The sequence below is a fragment of the Rhinopithecus bieti genome, unplaced genomic scaffold (assembly GCF_001698545.2).
Source record: "Rhinopithecus bieti isolate Rb0 unplaced genomic scaffold, ASM169854v2 scaffold_57210, whole genome shotgun sequence".
Classification (NCBI taxonomy): Eukaryota; Metazoa; Chordata; class Mammalia; order Primates; family Cercopithecidae; genus Rhinopithecus; species Rhinopithecus bieti.
Window position 1 is genome coordinate 308,719 of NW_016823439.1, and position 12,455 is coordinate 321,173.

Consider the following 12,455-nt stretch of genomic DNA (forward strand, 5'->3'; position numbering starts at 1 on the left):
TAGGCTGGAGTGCAGTGGCATGATTTCAGCTCACTGCAACCTCCACCTCCCAGGTTCAAGCAATTCTTCTGCCTCAGCCTCCCAAGTAGCTGCGATTACAAGCATATGCCACCACACCATGCTAATTTTCATATTTTTAGCAGAGGCATGGTTTCACCATGTTGGTCAGGCTGGTCTTGAACTCCTGACCTCGTGATCCACCCGCCTCGGCCTCCCAAAGTGCTGGGATTACAGGCATAAGCCACTGAGCCCTGCCAAGATATATTTTTTTTAAAGAGTGAATTTTTGGCCAGGTGTGCTGGCTCACACCTGTCATCCCAGCACTTTGGGAGGCTGAGGCAGGCTGATCACAAGGTCAGGAGTTCGAGACCAGCCTGGCCAACATGGCGAAACCCCATTTCTATTGAAAAAATACAAAAATTAGCCTGGCATAGTGGTGCACACCTGTAATCCCAGCTACTTGGGAGACTGAGGAGGGAGAATTGCTTGAACCCAGGAGGCGGAGGTTGAAGTGAGCTGAGATCGTGCCACTGCACTCCAGCCTAGGTGACAGAGCAAGACTCCATCTCAAAAAGAAAAAAAAAAAAAGAGTGAATTTTCAAAATTTTTTAGTTTCAAATTCGGTTTTCAAATATGCTTAGGTCAGTACTGTAAAAGTTAAGACAAGTTAAATTCTGTGATTTTGCAAATGCTTAATGGTTTTTCAGTTATTCCACCCTTTATATTTGTGGTTATTTGGGGAGGGGGTAAGCTTCCATTAATCAAAGTTCTACAAAAGACACTAAAAACAAGCAACATTAAACTCAAAGAACAAGAATTAAATAGCGTCTTCACCAATAAGATTAGTTAAAATAGAAAAGACTGAAAACCCCAGCGCCAGTCAGAATGTGAAAAAAAATAAGTGTAGCTTGGCCCCATGCCATGGGATGGCAATCTGACAATGTCAGTCAAACTCCAAAATGCTCTGACTCAGCAATTCTACTTCCAGGTAGGAATTTATCTTTCAGACACATTCTTACGAAAGCGTAAAGATACCTACCCAAGTGTGTTCATTTCCGCCTCATTTGCAACAACCGAAAGACTGGAACCAAGCCAAATGTCCATCAGAAAAGTTTTGCCAGGTTGTGGTATATCCTGGTAAATGTGTTTTATGCAGGTTTTAAAACAAAGGGAGATCTGTTTGTAGCAAAATAGCAAGATTCAACCTGAGAAAACTGATTGGAAAAAAAGAAAAAGAACAAAATGGCTAGAAATGTTGCCAAAAGAAAATAACTAGTTACAAAACATTATATACAGCATGTTGTGATTCATACAAAACACACCGACACACATGTGCACAGGCACCACGCACATGCACACGTAAGTGTTTACATGCACATAAAGATTCTGAGAGCAGGCACAAAAGCCTGTTAACAGTGGTTACATCTGGGGAATGAACTGAAAGGGCTGAGGAACAAGAGCCTTTTGCTTCATACTCAGTGCTCTTCCGAAAGTTTTACAAGGAAAATATAAATAATTTTATCATGAAAGAACTAAAAATCTCTCCCTCAACCACAATCCCGCAAAGTAGCAAACTTTGGTTTTACTTAATCAATAGGTTTGGATTACTTTTACATTGGTTTACTAATATGAAGCCAGACACTAACAAAGATTGAAATGGTAGCATTGGGCCAGGCGCGGTGGCTCACTCCTGTAATCCCAGCACTTTGGGAGGCCAAGGCAGGCGGATCACTTGAGGTCAGGTGTTCGAGACCAGGCTGGTCAACATGGCAAAGTCCTTTTTTTTTTTTTTTTTTTTTTTTTGAGGCAGAGTTTCACTCTTGTTGCCTATGCTGGAGTGCAATGGTGCAATCTCGGCTCACCACAACCTCCACCTCCCGAGTTCAAGTGGTTCTCCTGCCTCAGCCTCCCAAGTAGCTGGGATTACAGGCGCACACCACCACGCCAGCTAATTTTTCTCTATTTTTAGTAGAGGTGGGGTTTCTCCATGTTGGTCAGGCTGGTCTCGAACTCCCAGCCTCAGGTGATCCGTCCGTCTCAGCCTCCCAAAGTGCTGGGTCTACAGGCATGAGCTACCACGCCCGGACCTCCGTCTTTACTAAAAATATAAAAATTAGCCTGGCATGCTGGCGCACACTTGTAATCCCAGCTACTCAGGAGGCTGAGGCATGAGAATTGCTTGAACCTGGAAGGCAGAGGTTGCAGTGAGCCGAAACTGAACCACTGCACTCTAGCCTGGTTGACAGAGTAAGACTCTGTCTCAAAAACCCAAAACCAAAAACAAACAAAAACATTCTTTGCAAACTAAGATGAAAAGGAACTTCTTCAAGTCTGACAAAGGATATCTACAAACAAAGATATCACTAGCTTGATACTTAATGGTGAAAGACTGAATGCATTCTCCCTAAGACTGGGAATGAAGCAAAGATGTCTGCTTCTGCCATTTCTATTCAGCATTGTATTGGAGAGTCTGTGCTGTACAATGAGACAAGAAAAGGAAATTAAAGGGATCAGAATTTGAAATCTGTCTTTGCTTATGTAAAATATGATCACATATATACATACACACACAGAGATACACACACATATATATATGATTCTAAGGAATCTACGTAAAGGAATCTACAAGGCCAAAATACAAAAATTAGCTGTGCTTCTATATACTAGCAAAAAAAAAAATCAGAAATTGAAATAAAATAATAATACCACTTTTAACAGCATCAAAAATATGAAACAGGGATAAATCTGACAAAAGGTATACAAGATTGATACTGAAAACAACAAAACATTGCTAAGAGAAATTAAAGGAGACCTAAATAAATGGAAGGATATGATTTTTGATAGGTCAGCAGACTCTATATTGTGAAAATGTCAATTATTCCCAAATTGATCTATAATTCAGTGCAATCACAATCAAGATATTAATAAGAAATTCCAGTTCTAGGTAAGATAGAATAAACACATTCCACACTGTCTGTCTCTCTCACAATGAATGCAGCTATAAATTTTGTACAGAGTGCATGGAGCAACTATATAAAGACTCTGAAAGTAAATCAACGCAGGCAGATTGGAGAAGAATAATATATTTGAACATACCACCCAAGTAGCAGTGAGTTTACTGTATTTTTTCCTAAGGTATCCCCCAACCTGAATTCAATGCAGCCCAAAACCCAATATGGGCATCTATGGGGACAGGGGGGGCTCCAGGAGAAAACTCTCTGGATCTGGCTTCAGTCGCAGGAAAGAGATCTCCTAATGTTCAGAGAGTACAGAGATGTCTCACTTTTATCTTTTTCTTTTCTCCATTATCTTGCATCCCAGTTCCAAGCAACCCTTGGTAATAGCGGCAACAGCAGGAGAAGGGGCCAGAGAGATCCTAGAACTCTGAGGGAGGGCAACCTTCCTCTCCAGTCAGAGGAGCTATGCTCCCAGGAGGGTGGAATGAATCCCTGATACTCTTTCTTCTCTCTGTCTTCCCATTGCCCCTCCCCAGTGCAGGCATGGTCACAGGAAGTACATCACAGAGTTCAAGGTAAATAAGTTTTTTGGCCAAGGGATCAAGAATCTCAAGGAATCAGAATGCATCAGGGAGATGACAGAAAAGGAGGGGCTCAGGAAAGCAATCCTTTAAAGAATCTGTAGGATAATACCGAAAGGTCTAATATTTGCATCATCCAAGTCTCAGTAGGAGAGGGAGAAAAATGTGGTATAGAAACATATTTGAAGAAAACTTCAAATTTGGCCAACCTCCCCAAAGTTGGCAAAGGCCTATAGAATCAAGAAGCTCAGCAAACCCCAAATAGAATAAACATAAATAAACATAAAGGAACCCATATTCAACACAGTCAAACTGCTGAAAATAAAGGACAAAGACAAAAATCTTGCAAGAAACCAAAGAAAGATACATTACTATAGAGAATCAACCATTTGCATGACTGTGACTTTCTTATCAGAGATTATAAGGCCGGGCGCGGTGGCTCAAGCCTGTAATCCCAGCACTTTGGGAGGCCGAGACGGGTGGATCATGAGGTCAGGAGATCGAGACCATCCTGGCTAATACGGTGAAACCCCGTCTCTACTAAAAAATACAAAAAACTAGCCGGGCGATGAGGCGGACGCCTGTAGTCCCAGCTACTCGGGAGGCTGAGACAGGAGAATGGCGTGAACCCGGGAGGCGGAGCTTGCAGTGAGCTGAGATCTGGCCACTGCACTCCAGCCTGGGTGGCAGAGCAAGACTCCGTCTCAAAAAAAAAAAAAAAAAAAAAAAGATTATAAGACAGCAGGAAGGGAAACAATATTTTAAAGTGTTGAAATAAGGAACTTTCAACCCATAATTCTCTGTCCAATGAAAATATCCTTCAAGAATGAAGGTGAAATAAAGACATTCTCAGTTGAAGAAAAACTAAGATAATTCACTGTCACCATTTCTCTGAAATGACCCCAGAAGGAGACTTGGGACATCAGAAATAAAGAAAGGAAAGAGCAACAAAAATGTTAAATATCTGGGTTAAATATAATAGACTATTTCTCTCCTTTGAGTTTCTTAAAACCTATTTTCTGGTTGAAAGCAAAAATTATAATTCATTTTAATAATTGAATAATTGCTGCCCAATGAAATTTTTCATGTATGTAGAGACACAAGGTAACTGGGGAGAAAGACTAAGGAAAATATTTGGGGGTAAAATCTCTAAATCCCACTTAAAGTGCTAAAATATTGATTTAAGTAATGAAAAGTCAAATGTATATGCTCTTGTACTTAAAGCAACTATTAAAAAAGTTACATATGTATATGTATACATACAATGTGTGTGCATGTATATATAAATGCAATAACATTTAAAAGAATACCAAAAATTGTTCAAACAACCCAGAAGAAAGCAGGAAAGAGAAAACAGAGGGAACAAGCAGAAAACAATATAATTGTAAACCAAAATATAAATAATCACACTGAATGTAAGTGAATGGTCTAAACACATCAGTTAAAACACAGATTGTCAGAATTATTATTATTATTATTTTAGACAGGGTCTCACTCTGTCACCCAATTTGGAGCACAGTGGTGCAATCTCAGCTCACTGCAACCTCCTCCTCCCAGGCTCAAGCGATTCTCCTGCCTCAGCCTCCCAAGTAGCTGGGATTACAGGCACACGCCACTACCGCCCGGCTAATTTTTGTATTTTTAGTAGAGATGGTATTTCACCATGTTGACCAGGCTGGTCTTGAACTCCTGATCTCAAATGATCCACCTGCCTCAGTTTCCCAAAGTGCTGGGATTACAGGTGTGAGCCACCATGCTCAGCCCAGAATGATTTTTTAAATGACTCAACTATATATTGTCTAAAAGAAGCCCACTTCAAATATAATGATATAAGTAGGTTAAAGGCAAAAGGATAGAAAAAGATATACCATGCTAACATAAATCAAAAGAGAGCTAGGGTGGCTATACTAGTATCAAACAAAAATACTTCAAAGTAAAGAAAATAATTAATGGTAAAGCAGGAAAGAGTTAATTCTCCAAGAAGACATAACAATTCTAGATTTATATGTATTTAGCAATAGGCCTTTGAAGAACAAAGCAAAACTGACAAAATTAAAAGGGAAAATAAATAAATTCACAATTGTAGTTGGAGGCTTTTACACTCCTCCCTCAGTAATTAATAGAACCAATGGAGATTCCATTTCCTTTCCTCTGATACTCCAAACATGGACTCACACAATCCTCCCACCTCAGCTTCCCGAGTAGCTGGAACTATAGGGGAACATCACTAAGCCCAGCTAACTTATTTATTTATTTATGTTTGTAGAGATAGGGGTCTTGCCATGTTGCCCAGGCTGGTCTCAAACTCCTGGCGTCAAGCAATCCTCCCACCTTGGCCTCCCAAAGTGCTGGGATTACAGGCATGAGCCACCATGCCTGGCCCAATTTCTTATACAGGCTATGAAAGAGGAAGCAACACCAATCAGATGAATTATAAGAAGAATCAGAATCTCAGTCGTGCAAAGACAGACCCAGTTTCCCCAGTGATTCCTGTCAGCTGCAACATTTTGAAGTATATTAACATTAAGCCCTGAATATGCTGCTTATTTTAAATACTGTGGTATAGTGCAATTCATTAGCCTTTTTGAAAAGCATAGAAAGGATTTGAAGTCAAGCATATCTTAAAGAAGTAAAGAGACTGATAGTCAATACCAATCACCCAGATCCAGAAGTGGGGCAACAAGCGTGGAGTGCAGGCTGAGTATCAACCTGATTGTGTCTAGTGCATTCTGATGATACCTCTGCAACTGAGCGTCAGGATCCATACTGTTCCAATTCTCCATACTGCATCTTCTACAGACACAGATCTCTAAGTAAAGAGAAGAAATAAAAAAGTTTCATCCAATCTTCAAAAAAGGTTAATGTCAAGTAAGGAAAGATCTCTTACATTATAATATCGCATCCCAAAGTCAGCCTGGTGAAACAGATGCTTAATTTCTTCTCCTCCTTCTTATTTGTAGTGTCAACAGATCAAAAGGCAAATGCACTCTAAAACTAAATACAAATATTTAAAATTATTCACGTCTTTTTACTGCTTATTATCCCTCATAAATAATAACTAACTAGGACATGGAACTTTTATTTTACTCAGAAAGAAAAGCTTAGTTATGGCAATAAAAATATTCTTATAATACAAACTAAAATAAAAAACCTAATATTCCTTTGTCTGCTCTATTGATAAGCAATAGAATCAAACAAATTAATATTAGAATCAAAGGTTTTAGGAATGTCAGTGACCTTAGAGACAGTTTAGCTAAACAATCTCACTTCACAGACTAGAAAGATGAAGTTAGAGCATCGTAAGAAACTTGTCAAGGTAACACAGAATACTACCCACAACAAGTGGCTGGAGAACTCTGGCTGCCTATCCACCAGTTTTGTGTCCCTTTGTTTATTAAATGCTGTCTTTTTACAGTGTTATGAAGGTAAAAGGCTAGCACACCAGCCTCTCTGGCTTGTAAGTAAGTAATGAATGGGGGATATAAAGTAGTCTAACCCACTGTGCATTGAAAGTAGATAGAAACCTCTTGTGAACACCTGGGCAGTAGAATAACTGAAATAAACAATTTTTCTAGTTGCTACAGCAGAAGCAAGAAAGAATGAGATTGACTTTATTTATCTATTTAAAGAGTGAAGACAGAAACTGCAATGAGAAGAAGCCTGGCATCACTCTTCAACCAAGAGCTAACATTTATATTGTTCTAGAAAATATAGGCCGGGCGCGGTGGCTCAAGCCTGTAATCCCAGCACTTTGGGAGGCTGAGGCGGGTAGATCAGGAGGAGGTCAGGAGTTCAAGACCACCCTGGCCAATATAGTGAAACCCTGTCTCTACTAAAAACACAAAAATTAGCAGGGAGTGGTGGCGCATGCCTATAGTAGCAGCTACTCGGGAGGCTGAGGCAGGAGAATCGCTTGAACCCAGGAGGCAGAGGTTGCAGTGAGCCGAGATCGTGCACTGCACTCCAGCCTGGGTGACAGAGCAAGATTCAGTCTCAAAAAAAAAAAAAAAAAACAGAAAGGAAAATAAAATGTAGTGATTATTTTATTGTGATGATTTTACCTCATACAACATTTCCAACATTGTGATTAATAAATAAAAGTTGTGCTGCCAGAAAAGGAAAAAAAAGAACTAATGGAGAGAAAAATCAGCAAAGATGTAGAACTGAATAATACCATCAACCAAATGGAAACAATTTATATGTATACAAAATGCTACCTAATAATAGCAGAATAAACATTATTTCCAAGTGCACATGGAACACTCATAAAAACAGGCCACATTCTGGGCCATAAAGCAAGTCTCTACAAATTTAAGAGAATTAAAATCATACAAAGTGTGTTCTTTAAGCATAATGGGATCAAACTAGAAAACAATAAGAGAAAGATAACAGGAAAACATCCAAACACTTGGAAACTAAGAAAACACACTTCTAAATAACCTGAATCAAGAAATGTTTTTTAAAACATGAGAACTAAGGCAGGGCCAGTGGCTCACACCTGTAATCCCAGCACTTTGGGAGGCCAAGGTGGGCAGATCACTTGAGGTCAGGAGTTCGAAACCAGCCTGGCCAAGGTGGTAAAACCCCATCTCTACTAAAAATACAAAAATTAGCCAGGTGTGGTGGCACATGCTTGTAATCCCAGCCACTTGGGAGGCTGAGGCAGGAGAATCACTTGAACTCAGGAGGCAGAGGTTGCAGTGAGCAGAGATTGCATCACTGCACTCCAACCTGGGTGACAGAGTGAGAATCTGTTTCAAAATAAATAAATAAATAAATAAATAAATAAATAAATAAATAGAACTGAATGAAAATTGAAACACAATACATCAAACTTTGTGGAATGCAGCTAAAACTGCATAGAGGGAAATTCATAGCATTAACTGCTTATATTAGCAAAGAAAAGTCTCAAATCAGTGATCTAAGCTTATGCTTTGTTAAACAAGAAAAAGAAGACTACAGTAAACAAAACAAGCAGAAGGAAAAAATAATAAATGCTAGAAATTGATTAAATAATAAAATAAATGTCAGAAATCAATGAAATTTAACACAGAAAAATAATAGAGAAAAAACAATGAAACCAAGAAGATGATCCTTTGAAAGATCGATTTTATTGATAAACCTCTAGTTAAACTGACCAAGAAAAAAAGACGACAACTTACAAACATCAGTAATAAAAGAGGGAACATTTCCACAGACCCTACATACATTATGAATATAAATGTGACAACTAGGATAAAAAATACCTTGAAACAAATTACAAAAGCTCACTCCAGAATAAATAGTTATGTTTAAGTCCTATATCTATTAGTGACATTAAATTCATAGTTTAAAAGCCTCACAAAAAGAAAACTCCAGCCCTAGATGCTTTCACTGGCAAATTTTATCAAACATTTAAGAAAGATATAATGCTGGCCAGGCGCAGTGGTTCACGGCTATAATCCCAGCACTTTGGGAGGCCGAGGTGGGCAGATCACCTGAGGTCGGGAGTTCTGAGACCAGCCTGGTCAACATGGTGAAACCCTGTCTCTACCAAAAATACAAAAATTAGCCGGGTGTGGTGGCACGTGCCTGTAATCCCAGCTACTCAGGAGGCTGAGGCAGGAGAATTGCTTGAACCCGGGAGGTAGAGGTTGCAGTGAGCTGAGACCACACCATTGCACTCCAGCGTGGGCGACCAGAGCAAAACTCTATCTCAAAAAAAAATAAAAAGAAAAAAGAAAGATATAATGCTAGTTCTACACAATCTCTTACATGATACAGAATGTGATAGAAACTTTAAACTTTCCACCTCATTTTATGAGGCTAACTGTACTGATATTAAAACCTGACATGGACATTACAATAAAAGAATACTACAGAACAAGATAACTCATGAAAACACATGCAAAATTCCTCAACAAAATAGGAGTAAATTGAATTCAGCAATATAAAAAAATCATAACAAGTGGTGTTTATCCTGGGAATGAAAACCTATTTCAACTTTTGAAAAATCAATTTGATTCAGCTTATCAACAGCCTAAAGAAAAAAAAAAGACATTTGATCATCTTAATAGATGCAGAACAAACATTTGACAAAATTTAACATCCATTCTTGATAAAAATCTCTCTGCAATCTAGGAAAAAACAAAAGGAACTTTCTCTGCCTGACAAAGGGCACCTATAAAACAAAACAGAAAAACTCAATGAAAATCATTCTTAATGGTGAACAACTGAATGCCTTCCCCCTAAGATTAGAAACAAAGTAAGGATTATCTGTTTTCACCACTCCTAGTCAACATTGTACTGGAGGTCCTGGCCAGTGCAACAGGCAAGGAAAAAAATTAATGCCATACAAATTGTAAAGGAAGAAATAAAACTGTCTCCATTCCCAGATGACAAATTGCTTAAAAAATTCCAAAGAGCGACCAAGAAAAAAGCTACTAGAACTAATAAGTGAGTTTAGCAAGGTTGCAGCATACAAAATCAGTATACAAAACTCAATTGTATTTCTTCATCCTAGATTTTTTCTTTGCAGGACAGTTCTCCAGGTAGCCTTAGACCAACCTAGTTCTCCCCCTTTGTTGTTTGTAGTTATCAAGAATGACTGTAAAATTTGCTGGGAATACAACATCCTGAGACAGGGAGGAACTGACCAGAACAGCCTGGGCTCTCTTCCAGTCCCCCTACAGAAGACAGATGTCCTTCAAGGCTTTATCCCAGAGAGTCCTGATGCTCCTGAGGTATAAAACCTAGAGTAGGCTGTCTTCCAGGGTCCCACAGCTGCAGTGCAAATGGGGTACATGCAGATAAGATTCCACCCAATTTCCTTATTTTTCTTATCTGCTATATATTTAGAAACTATGAAGGGATGCTTTCACTTATCAAATGATTTTCAACATCTTGAAGTGAGCATGTGGTTTTCTCCTTTAATCTGTTAAAGTAATGAATTCTATTAATATAGAATAATAGAATTAATCAGTTTAATAATAAAATAGTGAAACACTTTTGCCTTATTAAAACAAATGCTACAAGCCAGGCACAGTGGCTCATATCTGTAATCCCAACACTTTAGGAGGCCAAGGCAAGAGAATCACTTGAGGCCAGGAGTTCAAGACCAGCCTGGGCAATATAGCAAGACCCCATCTCTTAAAAATTGTTTTTAAAGTAGTTGGGCATGGTGGCATGTGCCTATACTCCCAGCTACTCAGGAGGCTGAGGTGAGAGGATTATTTGTGCTCAGGAAGTCAAGGCTACAGTGAGCTGTGATCATGCCACTGTACTCCAGCCTAGGTGACAGAGCAAGACCCTGTCTCAAAAAAAAAAAAAGTTTAAAAATGCAGCAGCCATGATGTATATTTAATTTCCTAAATCTATATTTAGGATATTCTGTGTTCATAAACAAGATAGATCTGTCATAATGTTTTCTTGTCCTGTTCTAGTTTGGGTGACAAGATTATATAAGTCTCGAAAATTGAATTGGGTTGCTTCTCTTTTTTTCTGTACTTGTAATTTATTTATCAGCTTCACATGCAGTAAGTCCTTTGAATCTAAGTATCTGTGTTTTTCTTCAGTCCTACAAAATTTATAGCCATCATTTGTTCTATCACTCATAGTCTCTATTTCTCCCCACATCTTCCCAACCCCGGGGTATTCTTATGAATAGATATTGAAACATTTGACCCCATCCTCCATGTGTAACTTTTCTTTCATTTTGCTCATCTCTCTATCCCTTTGTACAGCACTCTGAGGGAATTACCTCAAATTTCAAGCTTACTAATTTTATCCAACTATGAATAATATGCTCTTCACCCATATATTGGGTCCTTTTTAACAAGAAAATATGTATTTTTTGCAAGATCTCTATTAGGATCTTTTTCATAACTATTTGTTCTTGTTTCCCATATGTAATTCCTTCCTTTATCTCTCCAACAATAACTACAGACTTTTTAAAGTTTTCTCCTAATGCTTTATTGACTTGTGTATATTTTTCCATTTCCATGTGTTATCTCTCTTAGTGAAGTTGGCTTTCCTCAAATACTTTTTGAGTCTTTACTGTGTCCTTGCCATTGTGGTTGGGAGTCTCTGCTGGATGGCTGGGTGGGAACTGCTGCCATGATTCTGAGGGTTTCGGATGAGAGGGAAGGGTCACAGTATGCTGCAGTTTGGTGCCTTCTCACCTGGGCAGTGATACATCTTGTTTCTGCCAGGTGTGGCCAGTTACCTAAAGTACCACCTGGTCTCTGATCCAAGAGACCCCTACTGTTCTCTAAGTCTGTCATCTAAAGGCAGACATCTTCACCTTTGCCCTTGGCCCATGGCAGAAGGAGAATGTGCAACAATCAATCAAAGAAAAACCCCAACTAACCACACCATTGGTAGCCCCTAGGGTTTCTTCTGCCCTGTTTGCACCGCCTCTAGTCCAGAGGCAACGTGCAGAGCTCTCCCACATATACCCTACTCTCAAGTTTCATCCATATAATCTGCTATCTGTTCTCTGTCTTTTCCAGAATCCTGTTGTTTCTAGTCTACTGAGAGCCCCCTTTCTTGCTTTCAAATGGAACTGTGTATAGTGTTTGTTTGTTCTGTTTCTCTCATGTCTATTATTTCTATACATTTGGTATAGAGGAGAAAGATTGCAGTGTGTGTTCAGTCCACCATCTTGAAACTGATGTTTTCCCTCTGTCCCATCTCCCTCCACAACCCTGCCCAGTAGCAAATACCTGGCCCTGTGACCAAGGGCTCAGGAAGCTACCAAACCTTCTTCTTCGGAAAAGAATTCAAAAGTTCGTGGTGTTGATTGGTTTTTGCCCCTGTTACCCCTAGGATGTAACTTCTGGGGTCTGAAGTTGAGAGTCCAAAGCCCAGCTGCCCCACTCCCTCCAAGGAGTCCTTTGCCCATGTAGAGTCCAGCATAGATTTTGTGAAAATAGACTTT